Source organism: Vicugna pacos, chromosome 7 (assembly GCF_048564905.1).
Source record: "Vicugna pacos chromosome 7, VicPac4, whole genome shotgun sequence".
In the NCBI taxonomy this organism is placed as follows: domain Eukaryota; kingdom Metazoa; phylum Chordata; class Mammalia; order Artiodactyla; family Camelidae; genus Vicugna; species Vicugna pacos.
In genome coordinates this window covers 8,681,093-8,698,811 of record NC_132993.1, presented here as the reverse complement: position 1 = coordinate 8,698,811, position 17,719 = coordinate 8,681,093, and the positions used below count along the sequence as shown (strand labels likewise).

The 17,719-nt window shown below is 35.7% G+C and overlaps 1 long non-coding RNA gene across 1 annotated transcript in view; it reads right to left on the bottom strand.

Moving 5' to 3' along the window:
• The window catches only part of LOC116278938 (uncharacterized), a 151,100-nt gene extending 136,241 nt beyond the window's left edge, over positions 1-14,859 (bottom strand). Inside the window, exon 1 of the long non-coding RNA XR_012074164.1 lies at positions 14,363-14,859. This is a non-coding gene — a long non-coding RNA (uncharacterized lncRNA). The remainder of the gene's footprint in view (positions 1-14,362) is intronic.
• Between the last annotated feature and the right edge of the window lie 2,860 nt (positions 14,860-17,719).

Below are 17,719 nucleotides of genomic sequence, written 5' to 3'. Positions count from 1 at the left end.
ACTTCAATTATTTCTATTAAATCAAGGATTTGTGGATGCCTGGTCAGGGCAGTTGTCCCAAAGTCACTCTTACATGCAATATTCACTTTACATAAAATCAAAACAATTATTTAAGAATGACAGAAGATATGCAAGTCTATTACAAAAGTCCACTTGACTGCATTTGTTACAATTAAAAATGAGAAAAAGCTAAAACTTTTTGCAGAAGCTTAATTTCTGAGCATGCCATAAATAAATACCTCTTGCATTTTTCTTGTTCTATCAATACGCTCATAATTGAGTTACTACCTTAAGTTCAATATGGCACGTATATTCATTATAAAGGAGCTAAAGTCTCTTCAATGGAAGTTAAGGATATTGTATATATCTTTTACTTCTTTGTTAATTATTAACTTAAACATTATAAATAGACTTGTACATATGGAGTTTTTAATTAAATTAGTGTAAAAAAGACGTGCAGAAATACTGCATGGTATTCCTATATTAAAAATGAAATTAAGTTTACAATTTTAATATTTTAAAATGATTTTAGGGAGTATGTGGCCTCAGTCCCTCTCAACTCTCTAAGAGGAAGATTCAAACAAAAGGCAGGGAAGAAATCTAAAATAACTGAACAGCAAACCCATCCCCAACAGTTCTATGGCAAGCAGAATGCCACCACCTGATATTACATCAATGATTAGGTTACATTATATGATCAAAGGTATTTTGCAGATGTAATTAAAGTCACTAATCAATTGATTGTACAATCAGGAGATTATTCAGGTAGATCAAAGCCTAATCAAATGAGCCTTTTAAAAGCAGTTCTCAGGTTGATAATCAAAGAGGAAACCAGAGACATCCAAGCACAAGAAGGATTTATTTTGAGAAAGAAAGAGATTCCACTGCTGGTTAGAAGATGGAGTAGGTCATATGGAAAGGACCTGAGTGGCTTCTAAAAACTAAGAATAATCCCAGATGACATCCAACAAGAAAATCAGGACCTAGCCCTACAACAGAGCACGCTGAATTCTGCCAATGACCTGAAGGAGCTTAAAGTATATTCTTCTCCAGAGCCTCCAGGTAAAAGCCTAGTCCAGCGACACGTGTTCTCAACCTTTTGAGACATCAGAGAGCCCAGGAATGCCCACTCAGACTTCTGACCTACACGACTGAGAGACAGTAAGTGGGTGATTTTTTTTAAGCTGCTAAATCTGTGGTAACTTATCATGCAAAATCTGAAAATTAGTACCACTTCTAAAGCCTCAAGGTCATATCACATATGAAAATAAATTGTAAATGGGTTACAAACCTAAGGTGAAACACAAAGCTACAGAATTCTCAGAAATCAGTACAGGCAAACATCTTATTATCTCAGATTTTTAAAAAGGATATTTTAAAGAGAAAGAGGAGAAAACACAAAAATAAGAAAAAATACTAATAAATCTGGCTACATAAAAAAATCTCACAAAATAACTTTCATATACAATATAGAAAGACAAACTGCATACTCATGAAAATAATTTTAATATACATTAATTAAAAGCATTATTCAATAATTACCATACAACAAAAATAAAGAACTACAAATTATTAATAAAAACTCAGTCCAACAGAAAAATAAGAAAAGCAAGTAAAAAGGGGAATTATGTAAGAAGCTGTAATGGTTCATACATACATGAAAAAATGCTCTATCTCAAGAATATGTAGAAAATTCAATTTTTTTAAAGTCATATAATATTGTCATACCTCTCATATTGACAGAAATTGAGGGCTATTGATGTAAAACAGCCTGGATATTAAACAAAGGAAAACTTTATACAATATTTTGGAAACTACATTGCTATAATCATTTTGGAATCTAATTGGAGAATATATAACAATATTGAAGAGGTTTCCTGTTAGTCAACAATCTTATTTCTAGGTTGCTCCCAGGAGAAACTTTCACATATGCTCATGTAGAGAAATGCAGGAGGTGTGTTTGGCCACATTAAAAATCTCACAAAAACTAACTTTAATAATCAATGTGGAAAAACAAATTGTGTACTCATGAAAATAAGTTTAATATAAATTAATTAAGAGTGTTATTCAATAATTACTAAACAACAAATATAAATAACTACAAATCATTAAGAAAAAGTCAATCCAATAGAAAAACAGAAATGACCCAGTCTGAACAACAGAGAAAATGCACTGAGAAAGAAAAAAAGGAACAGACTCTGAGGGACGTGTGGAATGATAGCAGAAGATTTAAAATCCTAGAAGGAGAGAAGAAATAAAATGAGCTCAAAAAGCAGTCCAATAAAATAACTGCTGAAAACATCTTAAATTTGGGAAAGGACATAACCTACATATTTAAGACATGGAGCAAACTTCAAAAAGCATAAACCATAGGAAGACAAATCATAATTAAACTTCCAATAATAGATTAAAAAATAAGATTTGAAAATATTTCATCCTTTCCTATTAAATAGTTCCTAAAAAACTAAAATTGAAGGGAAATTCCTTATTCTTACATGAGGTTTAAAAAAACTCTTCAGAAATAAATTATGCAGAAAATATGGAAACTATTCAATATTATTCCTGATAAATAGCTCTCAGCCAATTAAAAATAGAATGAAATTTCTTTCATCTTAAATATACTATTCATAGAATAACCAAACTGAATATACAAAACACTACTTAATGATGGAATATTAAAATCTTTGTCTGTGGTAACTAAAAATGATACAAGGGTTCCCAGCACCATTTCTATTCAACATTGAACCAGACACCTTAGAAAGTACAGTAAGTTAAGAAAAACCAAAAACACTAGAAAGGAAGAAACAAAAGGATTCTTATTTCCAAATAAAAATATAATGTGCATAAACAAAACAAAAGACTCTACAAACCACTGTAGTTAATAAGACAATTTATAAAGGCCACTGGATACAAATCATCATACATACAACACACACCAAATTAATTTCTATACCAGAAACAAATAGTACATTAAAATTTTAAAAACACATTCCGAGTAGCTTTAAAACCATCAGACATATAGGATTTTTTTAAAAAAGAAAGATGTGCCCAACCTCAATACAGAAAAAAATTAGTAAGAAAAATTAAATAATCCCTAAATAAATTGAGAAGTTTAATTTTCATGGACTGAAAGGCTCAATGTTGTGTTAGTTCTTCCCAAATTGATCTGTAAATTTAAAGCAATCCCAATGAAACTCTAGTATATATTTTATGTAAAATGAAAACCTAATTTCAAAGTTTATAGAAAGGCAAAAGATGAAAAACAACCAAGACAATTTGAAATAGAAAAATAAAGCTGGTGAATTTACTGTACCATATATCATGATTTATTATTTACCTATAGAAATTCAAATGGTGTGGTCTTGATGCAGGGATAAAGAAATCTACCAGGCAATTGAATAGAGCCTAGAAATAAATCTCTAAATATATGGCCACGTGATTTATGACAAGATGACACTGAAGTACAGGGGATAAATATATTTTATTAGTAAACAATCCGGATCATTTGGCTACCCATGTGGAATAAGAGAAGAACTGACCCTGTTTTAGTTTCCTATGACTGCTGTAGTGAATTACTATGTACTTGGTGGCTTCCAACAATGCATATTCTCTGATAAGTCTGGAGGCCAGAAGTCTAAAGTTAGTTTCACTGAATTGAGGTCAAAGTGTTGACAGAGCTGGTTTCTTCTGGAGGTTCCAGGAGACACTCTGCTTACTCGCCTTTTTTAACTTCTGGAGGCCACCTGCGTTCCTTGGTTCATGACCCTTTCCTCACATCACTCCAAATGCCTGCTTCTGTGATCACATCTCCTACTTCAATCAAACCTCCCTCTGAGACTAACTCTTACAAGGTCACTTGTGATTACCTTCAGGACCCAGTCTAATCTCCCCATCTCAAGATAGTTAACTTATTCATACCATCAACGAATACTACTGTACAAGTATTCATTTAAATGCATGTTATCAGTTCTTTGGTGCATATACCCCCAAGTGGACATGCGGGGTCAGAAGGTAATCCTATGTTTACTTTTCTGAAGAACCACCAAATTGTTTTCCACAGTGGTTCCCACAAACAATGAGGGTTTGAATTTTCCCACATCCTCACCAACCTCCGATAAAAGTAGGAATTTTCCCTACTTTTCCTGTAGTCATTCTAGTGGAAATAAAATGCTGCCTGTGTTTTTGATTTCCATTTCCCTAAAGACTGATATAACCAAATATGCTTGTTTGTCTTTTGTGTGTCTTCTATTCAAGGTCTTCGTCCATTTTTACCTGTGCTGTTCGTCTTTTTGTTGAGTGTAAGATACACGCACATACATGCCATGGCATATTATTTAGTTATAAAAAAGAATGAAGTACTGATACATGCTACAACATGGATGGACCTCAAAAACTTTATGCTAAGTGCAAGTAGATAGTTCCAAAAGGCCATATAGTATATAATCAAATTTATATGAAATATTCAGAAGACAGCGTGGTTACCAGGAGCTGAAGGGAGAGGCGAATGGGAAGTGAAAGGATATGGGGTTTTCTGTAGAGAGATGAAAATATTTTGGCATTTGATAAAGGTGACGGTTGCACAATATTATGAATATACTAATTGCCACTAATTGTACATTTTGCAATGGTTAAGTTTATGTAATGCAAATTTTACCTCAATTTTTAAAGTGGAAAAAAATTAATAGTCTTGGGAGGAGGTAGAGACTGGAAGGGAACACAAGAAGGGCTCCTGGGGTGTGAGTGAGCCCTTTGTTTCTTGAATTGGGAACTGATTTTAAGAAGAGTTGACTTGTGAAATGCTTCTAGCTGTATGTTAATGACAGGTACACTTAAATGAAAAGCCTTTAAAAAGAAAATATTCCAAAGTAGGTATGACTATTTTCATTTTTTAAATATTGAAATAGCATTGTACAGGGTAGAAGCACCAGCAAACGTAGCACAGGAGTCCTTGAGCTCTAAAATTCAGATAAAATCCCTAAATTCTTTCCATTGCATCATGCTCTAGAGCTCCAAACAGATTCCTGTAGTTATGTTATCATCTAGAAATTTCATACTGAGCATTCTTCTCAAGCCAATACTTGAATCTAAACTAGTTTTTGTTTTTGCAGATTTCAAATTACTAATAAGCTTTGCTTATGCAAAAACCCTGCATTAATAAAGACACATCAAAGTGCAAGTGGACACCAAGTTTTATGGTTGTTAAAAAGAAAGATCAGTAAACAAAATAAAAAAGTGAAAGGAAAGAAGTAACAACTGATACCACAGAAATACAAAAAAATAAGAACACCATGAACAATTATATCCAGCAAACTGGACAACCTAGAAGAAATGAATAAGTTTCTGTAAACATACAGCTTACCAAAACTGAATCAAGAAGGAACAGATAATTTGAACAGATTGATCACTAGGAGTGAAGTAGAATCTGTTAAAAAAACAAAAACAAAAACAAAAAAAAAACCTCCCTGCAAACAAAAGTCTGGAACTAGATGGTTTCACTGGGGAATTCTACCAAACATACAAAGAACTTATTCTGATCCTTCTCAAATTATTCCAAAAGACTGAACAGGAAGGAACTCTCAAAGTCACTCTATAAAGCCATCACCCTGATACCAAAATCAAAGATACTATCAAAAAAGAAAATTACAGGCCAGTATCTTTGATGAATCTATAGGTGCAAAAATTCTCAACAAGATATCAGCAAATAGAATCCAACAACACATAACAAAGATCATACACCACAATCAACCTGGATTCGTCCCAGGGTCACAAGGATGGTTCAACATATGCATATCAATCAAAGTGATACACCACGTCAACAAAAGAAAGGACACACAAGCGCATACACACACAGGTGCACATATGCACACTGTGTCTGTGTGACTATGGAATCTGTCATCTGTCTCTTTGAACACTTTATACTTTTTATGTGGGGTAGGTGCCCTTGTGGAACACTATGGTATTCCTGACTATGTACAAATTTTCTTACCTGTGTTACCCACAAATACTAGGCATCTGGTAAAGAGAAACTATTAGCAGGTGGATTTTAAGCTATTAAATATGTCTACATGATGATAAAAAATTTACATGTAAGACTAACAAAATGTTTTAGCGGTCTAGCAGCAAAACTGGTCAATTTCACCTGGAATTTTTAACATAAAAACTGTTCATTCTATATTCGAGAGTCTATAGCAATTTGGATTCTCAAGAACTCAACAATCGAAGTTTCTGAAAACAGAGATTTTTTTCTCTTTTCTTTTCCAAGAGTTTGGAGCAACGCCTGAAATATAGTAAGAACTTAATGGCATTTGTTTAACAAATAAATGCGTACACACAGAGTTAATCCAAGCATGGAGTGAAAATTGTTTTCATTGTTCAGATACATCTATAGTATACTGCTCCGATACACAAGTACAAGTAAACACACAAAACATAATATTGAAGACAATTCTAAACAATGCTGACTCAATTATACATAAATATATAATTCCACATTTTTAATTGGAATCATGTATTATAAATATGTAATTGACTGACTTTGTAAAAATACACTAGTTTTAAATGCCCCTGTATCTCTGTATTAACTCTTGAAACAATCCCAAAAGTCTTTCACACCCATTAAGTAGATTCTGAAAAGGCAGGATGCAATGATGCTAACTAGCCCCGTCTTTATTTCACTAAGGCCACAAACAAGCCTTGCTTTTCCATTCTGAGAGAAAAAAAATGAGGTGGCAATGCAGGACATTTTCTTTATATTACTAAAGGAATTTAGAGGGGTAAATAACAGGGACCAAGGGCAAAAAACCAAATTATACCTGAGTTAAAGAAAACTACATTGTAAAGTTTTTTTTTTTATGTGTGGCTACAACTAAATTCCAAAACTCTAAGGGAAAATAAATATTTTACTTGATTCTTTTATGTAATCTTCAGATTCTTCAGTGATTCTCACAGATAATGAATTTTATTCATGGAAAACATATATATATATATGGAATTCAGTATCCAAGAATCACTCATTCCATTTATTCAGGCATGTTAACTGAAGATAACACTGAGAACAAAATTACCCACAGTAGATTTACTGTCAGTTCAGTTTAATAAAAGATTTACTAAACTTTAAGCATTCCCAAGGATGTTTAAATAAATGACATGGTTCGTCCCTGCCAGAAGTTAGAATATTGTGGGGGAAAAAATGGATACCAAACAAATACTTGATATAGTTCATCCCTGAAAGTGACAATATTTGGGGGGAAAAGTGACATGTTAGGTACTTCTCAAAGTAGGGGATAATCCAAAATAGAGCAAGAAATTGCTAAAGTGAATATAATCAAATGTTAAAATAAATAATAATTCCTAAGAATAGCTAGGAGAAAGGTTAACTAAATGCTCCCTGATGTTGCAGGAGGAAGCCTCTTGAAGGAGTTGGAAAACTATGATGATCTAAAGAACATGAAAAAGTGAAAGAGTTGCAAATCCTGCATGCCAACAAGAGAGAAAATAAAAATTACTAGCTGTGAGAAATAACCTTCCCAAGAGCTCAAACTTCTTGAAACCCTATCAAAACATCACGATTCCAGCACTTCCGGTAGGACTCCTCCATACTATATTGTAGATTTCGAATATAGCCAAGTAGGAGAGCAGCGGTCATTTTTGTAGGACATAACCCCCGCATATGAGCAGGGACTTTCTTCAACTCCCTCAAAACAAAAGGAATGGGGAGGTTTATGTTCGCAATGTTTTCATAAAGATGTATGTGCATCTCAAATGTTATTACATGTATTTAAAGATCTCTGAAAATGCTATCTCTAAAGGCCAAATTATAGATAGCATCCATATTAAACAGGGCAATCAGGAATTGCATTAATTAACATCTTGTATATAGTTCAATTATAATACTGTAGAGATGGATATTGATTTAATTTCTGAGTTTGGTCTCTTTACATTAAAACAAGGATCATTTAATTCAAATATGCTTGTGTAGTTAAAATGTAGTTCCAAATAGTTGCTACCGAGCAAAAGTATGGCAAACTTATAGGTAAAAAAAATTTAAGTTTTTTTTTTCTAATCAGAGTTTTTGACAAGCATTCGTCCTGCTAGTATTCATCATTTCTGAAGCATATTAATGAAATTGTCTACTTTTCCACTGATACCACATTTCCATGGATAAGTTATAAACTTATTTTTCTCCAAAAAGTCATTTGCTCAAAAAATAGAGCAATAAATGACATTAAAGTAATTTTTAACAATGGTCTCCCCATCACAGCAGTCATTGTTTGATATCAAATTGTGCAGTCAGCACGTACATATTTTTGCTTTGAAAAATGTTCTTCTCTTTTCTACTGTCCTTACAGAAAGCATTTCAGAGATGCTTAACTGAATCCATAGTAAATCACTTTAACTATGAAGTTTTAGGCCAATTTATTTTATATATAAAAAGTACAGCACAATTTGGTCTTAACTTTATGTCTCCGCTTTGTCTCTGTCTCCTTTTGTCTCTGATTTATAATACGACTCTGTATTACATTCAAAGACGTCCCTTGGCCTAAGTCCCTTTCTCTGGGAAGTGGATGCTGAAATGCAGACGGGAGTGCCAAAGATTTATAAGGGACTAATACTCATGAACCATCAGGGGAAGAAGCAGAATTGGGCAAGGGAACCATCAGACCGTGATGGAGACCCATCCAAGTCTCTCTCAACCCAAAGGGCAGCCCCAGAATAAGTCCTGCCCAGTAAGGGAGACCCGTATTGGGTGCAAATGGCTAGGAACTCTTACAATGGCCTTGGTTAGTCACTGGTGGCCATCCACTCTGGAAAAGCAAACCCTCCACCACCCCTGCCTTGCTGGAGCCCCAGCAGTGCCCGAGGCAAAGTGAGATCTCCACCTGTACCACTGAGACAAAACCTGAAGTAGTGAACAGCACCCCTTCCCTCCTCGCAGCTGTCTTAGTATCAGCAGAGAACACTTCCATAAATTTTAATATTCTTACTTGTAAATAAAAATCCATTCAATACATATTTCAATAGCACTAACACATTTTTTTCATTTTTAGTAAATAATTCAGAATAGCTCAGCCTTCATTTTGGTTTCTACACTCTCCTATACCCATTCTTTGAAAAATAACTTTCCTATTATTTCTTTACAAATGCAGCTATTTTAGATTATTATGTACAGGAACAGGTAACAGACTGAGAGAGAGAAAAAAAAAAAACTACCTGGCATAGTCAAAAGCAAATTCATGCACTTAAGATCATTTAAGCAGTATATTGCCTTTAATTGTAGGAAAAAATGTGAAACTATTTTTAAGAGTAATTGCTTTAATCAGCAGGGAAGAAAATGAGCTGAAAATTGACATGTATGTTAGTACAGCTGTAACAGAATTTTCTGTTTTTCCTATTGGGAATACCACCCCAAACTGGCATGATCTTTTTAAGGAAGCACAAAAACAGAACAGTATCTTTAAAGGCAAGCATGTTGCTAACACCAGCTCTTGCTGTTTTCTATGAATGGTCAATAACATTCTGTATAAAACTAACTCTTGGAAATTAAATGTCCTTTACTGAAAACACACAAGTCTGTTACAAACTATGCTTTTTATTGGGAACACAGCTCCTCAGATGAGGTGGCCTCAGCCTCCCACCCACAATTATGTCGTTCAGTAAATAGAGACACGTTAATGCAATCTCTGCTAAAGCATCCCAGTAACTACTAAAAAAGAGGAATTAATTTACTCGCAAGAGTCGTGGGGATAGGGTGTGATTTGGACACTGACTTGTTAAATCCTATCTTGAAATAATTTAACAAATAAAATATACGAAAATTACTGTGAGAATACACATTATACAGTAGACTTCAAAGGGAAATTCCTTGCTGTGAGTCAATATAAAGAACTATTCAAAACATCTCCCATGAATCCTATTTAGGGAAAATTACAGAATGGAAGAGGCAATAATATAAGATGCCAAAACAGGATAGGATGCGGAAGAAGCCTGGAGAGCAAATATTTTTATATAAATAGAGGTCAAAGAGTTGCAAATCAATTACCTCTAGGAACCATGCACACTGATCTGAGGAAAAGAGAGCTGGTTGTGTTACTAAACTGCTGTTTGTTTTTTCATTGCTCTATCTGTACATATTCATGCCAAATTCACATTGTATCATTTAGTGATGCTTTAGAGTACGTCTTACTATCTGATAGCGTAAATCTTCTTCAAGATTGTCATACTTTCCCATGAATTTTGCAATTAGTTTTTCAGTTCCCAGAGTAGCTTAAATTTTCATGAAGACTTTTTTTATTTTATAGATAGGATTAGGGAGAATCAAGATCTTTACATTTTGTAGGTTTAAAATCCATAAACAGCACATCTCCTAGAGATCATATTATTTTCCTCAATTTACAGTTTTACAGTGGTGTGTTGTAAATTCATCCTGAGTTATTCCTTAGCATTTGAATTTTCCTATTATTCTAAATGGTGTCTCCATGGACCAGAAAAAAAGTATTTGCAACACATATAACAAAAAGTTATGTTTCGTAGAATATGTAAAGAACGCCTATAAATCAATAAGTAAAAAGTAACTGAGTCAATGGGGAAAAAATGGACAAGACATTCAAACAGGAAGTGCTTAAAAGAATATTCACATGGACAATAAGCATATGAAAAGGTACTCTACCTCATTAGTCTTAATATAAATAAAGATTAAAATTAAAACCACAAATGGATAGCACTACACATTTGCCAAGATGGCCAAAGACAAGAAGATACACACAGCAAGTATTTGCAGGGATAGAGAGTAACGGGAACTCAAACGCACCACTGGTCAAAGTGGAAATGTGTACAGCCGCCTCAGAGAATCACTTAGCATGACGTCCTCAGTCACACGCGCACACATATGGTTTACTAGCATCCCACTTCCTAACGGCGCGGAGCCCAGCACTGTGTTAAGAACACAAACATGACTAAAGTAATTCCCTAATACCATCTTTTAGGATTTAGCTCTTGGGACCTTTCAACATCCATCCTGTATCAGTTAGAATCCAATTTGGACATAAAAACCATCCTAGTAATTTGAGAATATTAAAAAAGATGTTTTATTATGTAGGAAGTGTACAGGTTAGCATAACAAGGTATACTGGAGCGTGATACTAATTTTTCATTCTTACTCTTTTTTTAATTGAAGTATAGTCTGTTTACAGTGTTGCGTTAATTTCTGGTGTACAGCATAGTGATCCACTTACATATATACTTACATATATATTCCTTCTCATATTCTTTTTCATCACAGGCTATCATAAGGTATTGAAATAGCTCCCTGTGCTGTACAGTAGACCCTTGCTGATTATGATTTTATGTATCGTAGTTTGTACCTGCAAATCCTGAACTCCTCATTTATCCCTCACCACCCTCTTTCCACTCGGTAACCACAATTTTGTTTTCTAGGTCTATGAATCTGTTTCTGTTTTGTAAATAAGTTCATTTGTCCCATTTTTTTTAATTCCACATACAAATAACATTATATGGTATTTTTCTTTCTGTCTTACTTCAGTTAGTATGACAATCTCCAGGCTTAGCCATGTTGCTGCAAATGGCATTATTTCATTCTTCTTTACAGCTGATTAATATCCCATTTTGTGTGTGTGTTTGTGTGTGTGTGTGTGTGTGTGTGTATATCCCACTATTTCTTTATCCACCCATCTGTCAGTGGACATTTAGGTTGCTTCCATGTCTTGGCTATTGTAAATAGTGCTGCTATGAACACTGAGGTGTGTGTATCTTTTCAAATTAGAGTTCCCTCTGGAATATACACACCCAGGAGTGAATTGCTGGATCATAGGGTAAGTCTATTTTTAGTTTTTTGAGGAATCTCCCTACTGTTTTCCATAATGGCTGCACCAAACTACACTCCCACCAACAGTGCAGGAGGATTCCCTTTTCTCCACACCTTCCCCAGCATTTATTGTTTGTGGACTTTTTGATGATGGCCATTCTGACTACACACCAGTATTTGAATTTTTTTAACTATATAAAAACATAATAATTACCAAAAGGGCAATACCTACTAAGGGAGAATAAAATTGGCTTTTACAGAATAGCCTAGAAATGAGAGAACTAGACAAGGAAGAAACCAACTAGAGGAGGGGCTTCCTCCCCGAATCTGAGATGCAAGCCTTCTTGGAGAGAGTGTGGTTATAACCCACTGATGCTTGAGAAAGTTACTGAGTCACCAGGGCAATTAGGCCCCACTGTGGGGACAAGTACGAAACCAACTAGATGGTGAAGATGGTGCCTAGGTTGTCCCTTGGTAGAGCTGGCCCACAGCTAGCAGAGAAAGCCTGATGAGCAGGAGGTTTCCTGCCAGACTGCTGGAAGGCTGGGGCTGGTGGGCAGGACACCATGGGACAGGAATGATGAGCAAGCTTACTGAAGGGCCAGCACGGCCTTGGTGTGCACTGCCAGCAGCCTCACCACCAGAGCCAGAAAGAGAACAGCACACCAGAACCCGGAGGAGCCTTCCTTTCCTCCCACAGCATCCCTCCCGCATCCTTTACCATCAAGGCTTAACATCAGCTGACCACAAAGAAAGCTTCACGGAGTCTAGCTCCGGTAACGCAAAGCAGGGCAAATATGGGTGGATGGGGAGCCGAGACGCAACAAGTGAAGACCTAGCACAAGAAGAATTAGGTGACTCACTATATGAATTTCAGAAATAAACTAATATAATTAGGAGATATTGAGTAAACATGTATGGATGTAGATTTTGAGAGGCTCAGTCCAAAGATCACATCAGACACGCTTTGTAATACTTGGTGGTTGACAGATTCATCTTAATCTTAATTTTACTACTAAAATGGCACAGAAAGGGTCAAAGGGAATGGTGAGATTCCAGTAAGACGATGCAACAGAAGTCAGGGAGCAACAAAGTTTCAAATGAAAAGGGTGGTAAAAGTGTCAAAAACTCTAAAGACAACAAGGAGAATTAGGATTGAGGAGATTCTTCTGCTTTTGGACAGAAATCAGTATTTGTTGTGCGCTAAGAGAATGTGTCAGTCTTAGCTGTGAATTCTGGCCAGATTTCAGGTGATTAAGAAGGAAATGATGGGAGGTTAGGCAAAATGAAAATAGGAGGTGACATGGAATTAGCATTTGGCATATGCCTTTTACATCAGGTTCCCTCTGGTCACTTTATGTACAATATTTTTAAGCCTTCTGCCTATCTTATAATAATAGTTGTTATTATTCCCATTTCACAGTTGAGAAAAACTGAGGCTAAGAGAAATTTTTAAAATTTCTAAAAGTTTTGAAATTCACCTGGAACAGAACCAGGAGTTATACCCAGATTGACTGAATACCTGCCTGAGGGGATGACCAGCAGCCTCCCTCCAAGGGATCCATTTAACACACAGCCGACTGTGACGATTTGGATTTACAAGGGATAGATTTCATGGAAGAGATAATCATGAAGCTTCTAGGAGATGAAGTGTATATTCTTGTGACAGAAATATTAGTCATCTAAATACTTCAAGATGGATCTAGAGTTTGTGGCAGATGACACACAAGAAAGAAAAACTGATTTATGGTTGTTAAAATCGAAAATTTCGGTGTCTGCTGAGTGTGCATTGGTCTGTCTCTTACTATCTCTATAATCTCAGGCAAATTATTTTACCATCTGTGTCTCAGTTCCTCCATCTATATAAATAATAACATTAGGTATTTTAGTTATTAGGGCAATTAAATAAATTAATACACAGAAAGCATTTAGAACAGTGACTGGCACACAGGTGGTGCTATGTAGTAGCTATTGTTACAACATGGAGATGTAGCAAGAATATATCATAAAATATTACTTTAATTTTTTGCAGTTAACACAGTGGAGCTACTTTAAGAATACGTTCAGAGACAACTTGTAAGTATTACTGATGAGTAAATTAGTGAAGAGACAACTCATGATATCCTCTAGGGCAAATTAAAAGAAGAACCAAGAAGCTTAAACTCTAAGTATATTCTAGACCACCTTAGCATTTTTACCAATAAATTAAAACAGTACAATCCCTATTTTTTTTCCCCAATACTTCTCCGGTTTTCTTTCAAACCTGGGTTAGCACTCATCTCCTTTGACTTTTATCAAAACTGCCTTATTTTACCTAGCTATTACTGCATAACAAATGGCCCCCCAAAGCTATCAGCAATGAACACACATTATTCTGTGGGTCAAGAATCAGGGAGAAGCTTAGATGATTCCTCTGACTCTGGGTCATTTACAAGTAGAATTGCTATTTTTACTAGATAATGCACAGGATGCCCAATAAATTTTTATTTCAGTTAAACAACAAGTAACTTTTAGTTTATATCCAAAATAGTGTATACTTACACACAAAACAAATTTCACTGTTTCTCTGAACTTCAGATATAACTGAACATCTTTTTATGCGGCCACTCTACAATACTTCAACCATCTCAAGCTTCAACAGGGAATGTGCTGCTTTTCTCGATGACTCACAAGACTGTTAGTAGAATTCAGTTCCTAGTGGAGTGATGGATGGAGGACTTCTGTCCTTGTGAGATGTTGGCCAGCGGTCTCTTTCAGTCCCTTGCCATGTAGATCCTCCGTAAGATGTCTCACAACACAGCAGCTGGCTTTTTATCAGAGCAAGTAAGCAAGACAGCAAGAAAGAGACCCAAGAAGAGACAGAATACCAGGCAGATGAAAGTCACCGTCTTTTGAAACCTGATCACAGGAGTGACACTCCATCACTTCTGCCACGTTCTACTGACTAGAAGCAATTGACTAGGTTCCCACACTACAAGGTAGGGGGTTACAGAGGCCATGACCACTAGGAGTTGGGGAATCACTGGGGCCATGTGAGAAGCTGCCTACCACATCTTTTACAATCTCTCTCTCAATCCAGCCCTTTATTTCCTCATCTCCTATTGTGTCCCCATAGTTACACTGCCCCAGTCACAGTGGTCCCTCACTAGGTCCTTAATCACACCAAGCCTGTCCTGTTCTTACAGCTTTTCTATCTGATATCCTCAATTACTTTATTCAAATATTTTCTTAAGTATTTCCTTCTCAGTGCGGGCTGAGCTAACTACTCAATATAAAACAGCATCCTGCTCTCACCTCTGAAACCTAAATAACTCATTTTCCTGTTCTTACGTTGTTTACAGCAATATCACATATCATTTCATTTACTTATTTAATGCTGGTACTGTTGGTTGTCTGTCTCCGACTGCTCCAATACAAGCTTTATAAAGGTAAGGATGCTTGTTTTAACTAATGTACTCCAAATGCCTAGAATTATCGGGCACGTGGAATGTCAATATGTGCTGAATAAATGATGAATGAATACATAAACAAATATTGCATTTCTTTCCTACTGTATGAGATTTCAAACACACTAACGGTAAGCTCTGGAATTTAATTATCTGAATCCTTCGTAAGACTTAGCACCTTGTCGTGAACATGTCTCCATCCAACTACAAAATCTTCTTTAAGATCTCTTATACTGACCTAAATCTGCAAGCATTGCAGTGTCATTTCTTTCTGCCTGTAATGAGTCTACCGACTTCAAAGGTAGCTTATCAAAGCAGTTCTATAAAGGGAAATTTGGGGCTAGCAAGTGGTTTTGGCCTATCAGCTGGAAAAAGCCAATTTAGAAAGCCATTAGGAAAGGAATGAATAAAATTTGAAATTCAAAGGCATGGGTTATGAATCCAATTATTTAGGAAAGGAACTCCTTTGTTTTATGCTTCTGTTCTGGTGTGTTATCTGTTAAGTTTTGATTTTTATCACATCACTTAGTTCAGGAACTACCTTGATTCAAATACATAACATTTCTCCGTAAGAATAAGCTTCAGCTTGGAAAAGACCAATCACCAGCCAGAAGTAAACCGAAATGAACTGCGTGTGTTGTATATGGGTTCCCCCACTTCCTCCCCTCTCTCTATCCCTCCTGCAAATCTGTCTATGTTAAAGTGCCAACATGCTGTCATTTTAGTACCCTACCCGCAAAGTGAACTGTATCTTGAAGAACACCCTGTTTGCTAGCAGGATTGTGGTTCAGTGAGATTTTTCTTTCTTCTCCTTTTCCCCCTATTCATCTTCTTCCTCGTGTCAGTTTACACAATCTAGTGAATTTATCTTTATCATATCCTGCAGTCATGTAATTTCAATAATTTTATCTAAGTTCTTCAAGGCTAACATAGATTGTGCACTTAACTAATTTTCACATAGCATGAATGTGGGAAGGAGAGCAAAAAATAAAAATCCAATATAGATGGAAATAAGATGACATTCAATGGGGACTTGAATGTAAAAGTCACGTGCAAGATGGTAGAGCCTGACTAACAGAATGACGTGTGGGCAACAAAAGGTGGTGACTTTAGTTCTCTGCATATTAAATGCAAGTCAAAATATTGTGGAAATGATAAACGTAGAGCTTAGCCCACTTGAAAGATTATAATGTATATAAGGAGAGAAATAGTAGTCGCTCTTCTTTGGACTTGGAATTGTATTTTAGACAGTTCATTTGGGCTTAGAGGCTATACCTGTTTGGAGCTGCTGGCAAACATAGAAGATCTCAAAGAAGAGGATGAGTTGAGTGAGACTGCTTGAGATGACATAATTAAAAAAATAGCTGAAGAAATGGGAAATATTTATCTTGGAAACAGAAGACTAGAAGGAAACAAAAGAGCTCTAAAAATACTGGTATCTTTTTAACATGGAAAAAAGAGTAATGTATTCTAGGTTGCCCCAGAAGATACAATTGGAGTCAATGAATCCAAGTTATAGGAAAACAAACAGCTTAATGTCAGAATGAAGTCAGTCCTTAAAATTAGGATTAGAAACCTGGGAGATAAGCTTTAAATTGTTCCCATCCACTGATGTGTTAATGAACGTTTAGATGGTCATTTGTTCAGAGGCAATTTTCCAAAACATTGGTAAGTGACTAGACATTGAGAGCATTTCTACTGGAATGTATTCTGATGCCAGGATCACATACTGAAAACTTAACTTCCGTCCAAACCCCCTACTTTCTAAGTTTTCTACTCCTCTGAGACTGTAAAACGATTCTTTTCCCTTCATCGGGGCTTCACTTTTCCTGGCATCACCACCATTTTCTCCCACCATCAGTTTTTTCCAATATTCACACGCTTCTCTCCCCAGCCTGGTCTAGATGATCAGAGACATCACCTCTGTTTTAACCATACCAGACTCTTTTCCTCTTTTAATTTTACTGTGCTTTATGCTTTCCGATACCATTTACCTGTATTCTGACCCCAACAAAGCTGATAAAAAATGGGAGTAAGAATAATTAAGACAGAATTTGTGAAAAGAATAGTGGGAGATTTTAAAGATCTCCATGATTTCCCTCCACACCATGGAATGCAAATCACGTCTTAGAAAAAAGCTGAGTCAGCAAAAATAAAGTTTTTTTTTGTTTTTTTTTTGTTTGTTTGTTTTTTGTTTTTTTTTTTTTTACTCCAAGATAACTTATGAAACTAAAGTTGCCTTATGAAAAGCCCAATCACTTCCAACACAACACGTGAGCCTGTATGGTCAGTGGTGGCGTTTAAGGAGAAGGACCCTAATTAGATAAAGCAGCTGTCTCTCTGCTCCAAAGTGACTGGTCCACTCTGGTCTACCTTCCACTGAGGCCACAACTACATTTTTTCTTGAAACACATCCAACCCTAAAACTCCTACCTATACTTATTGGACAGGG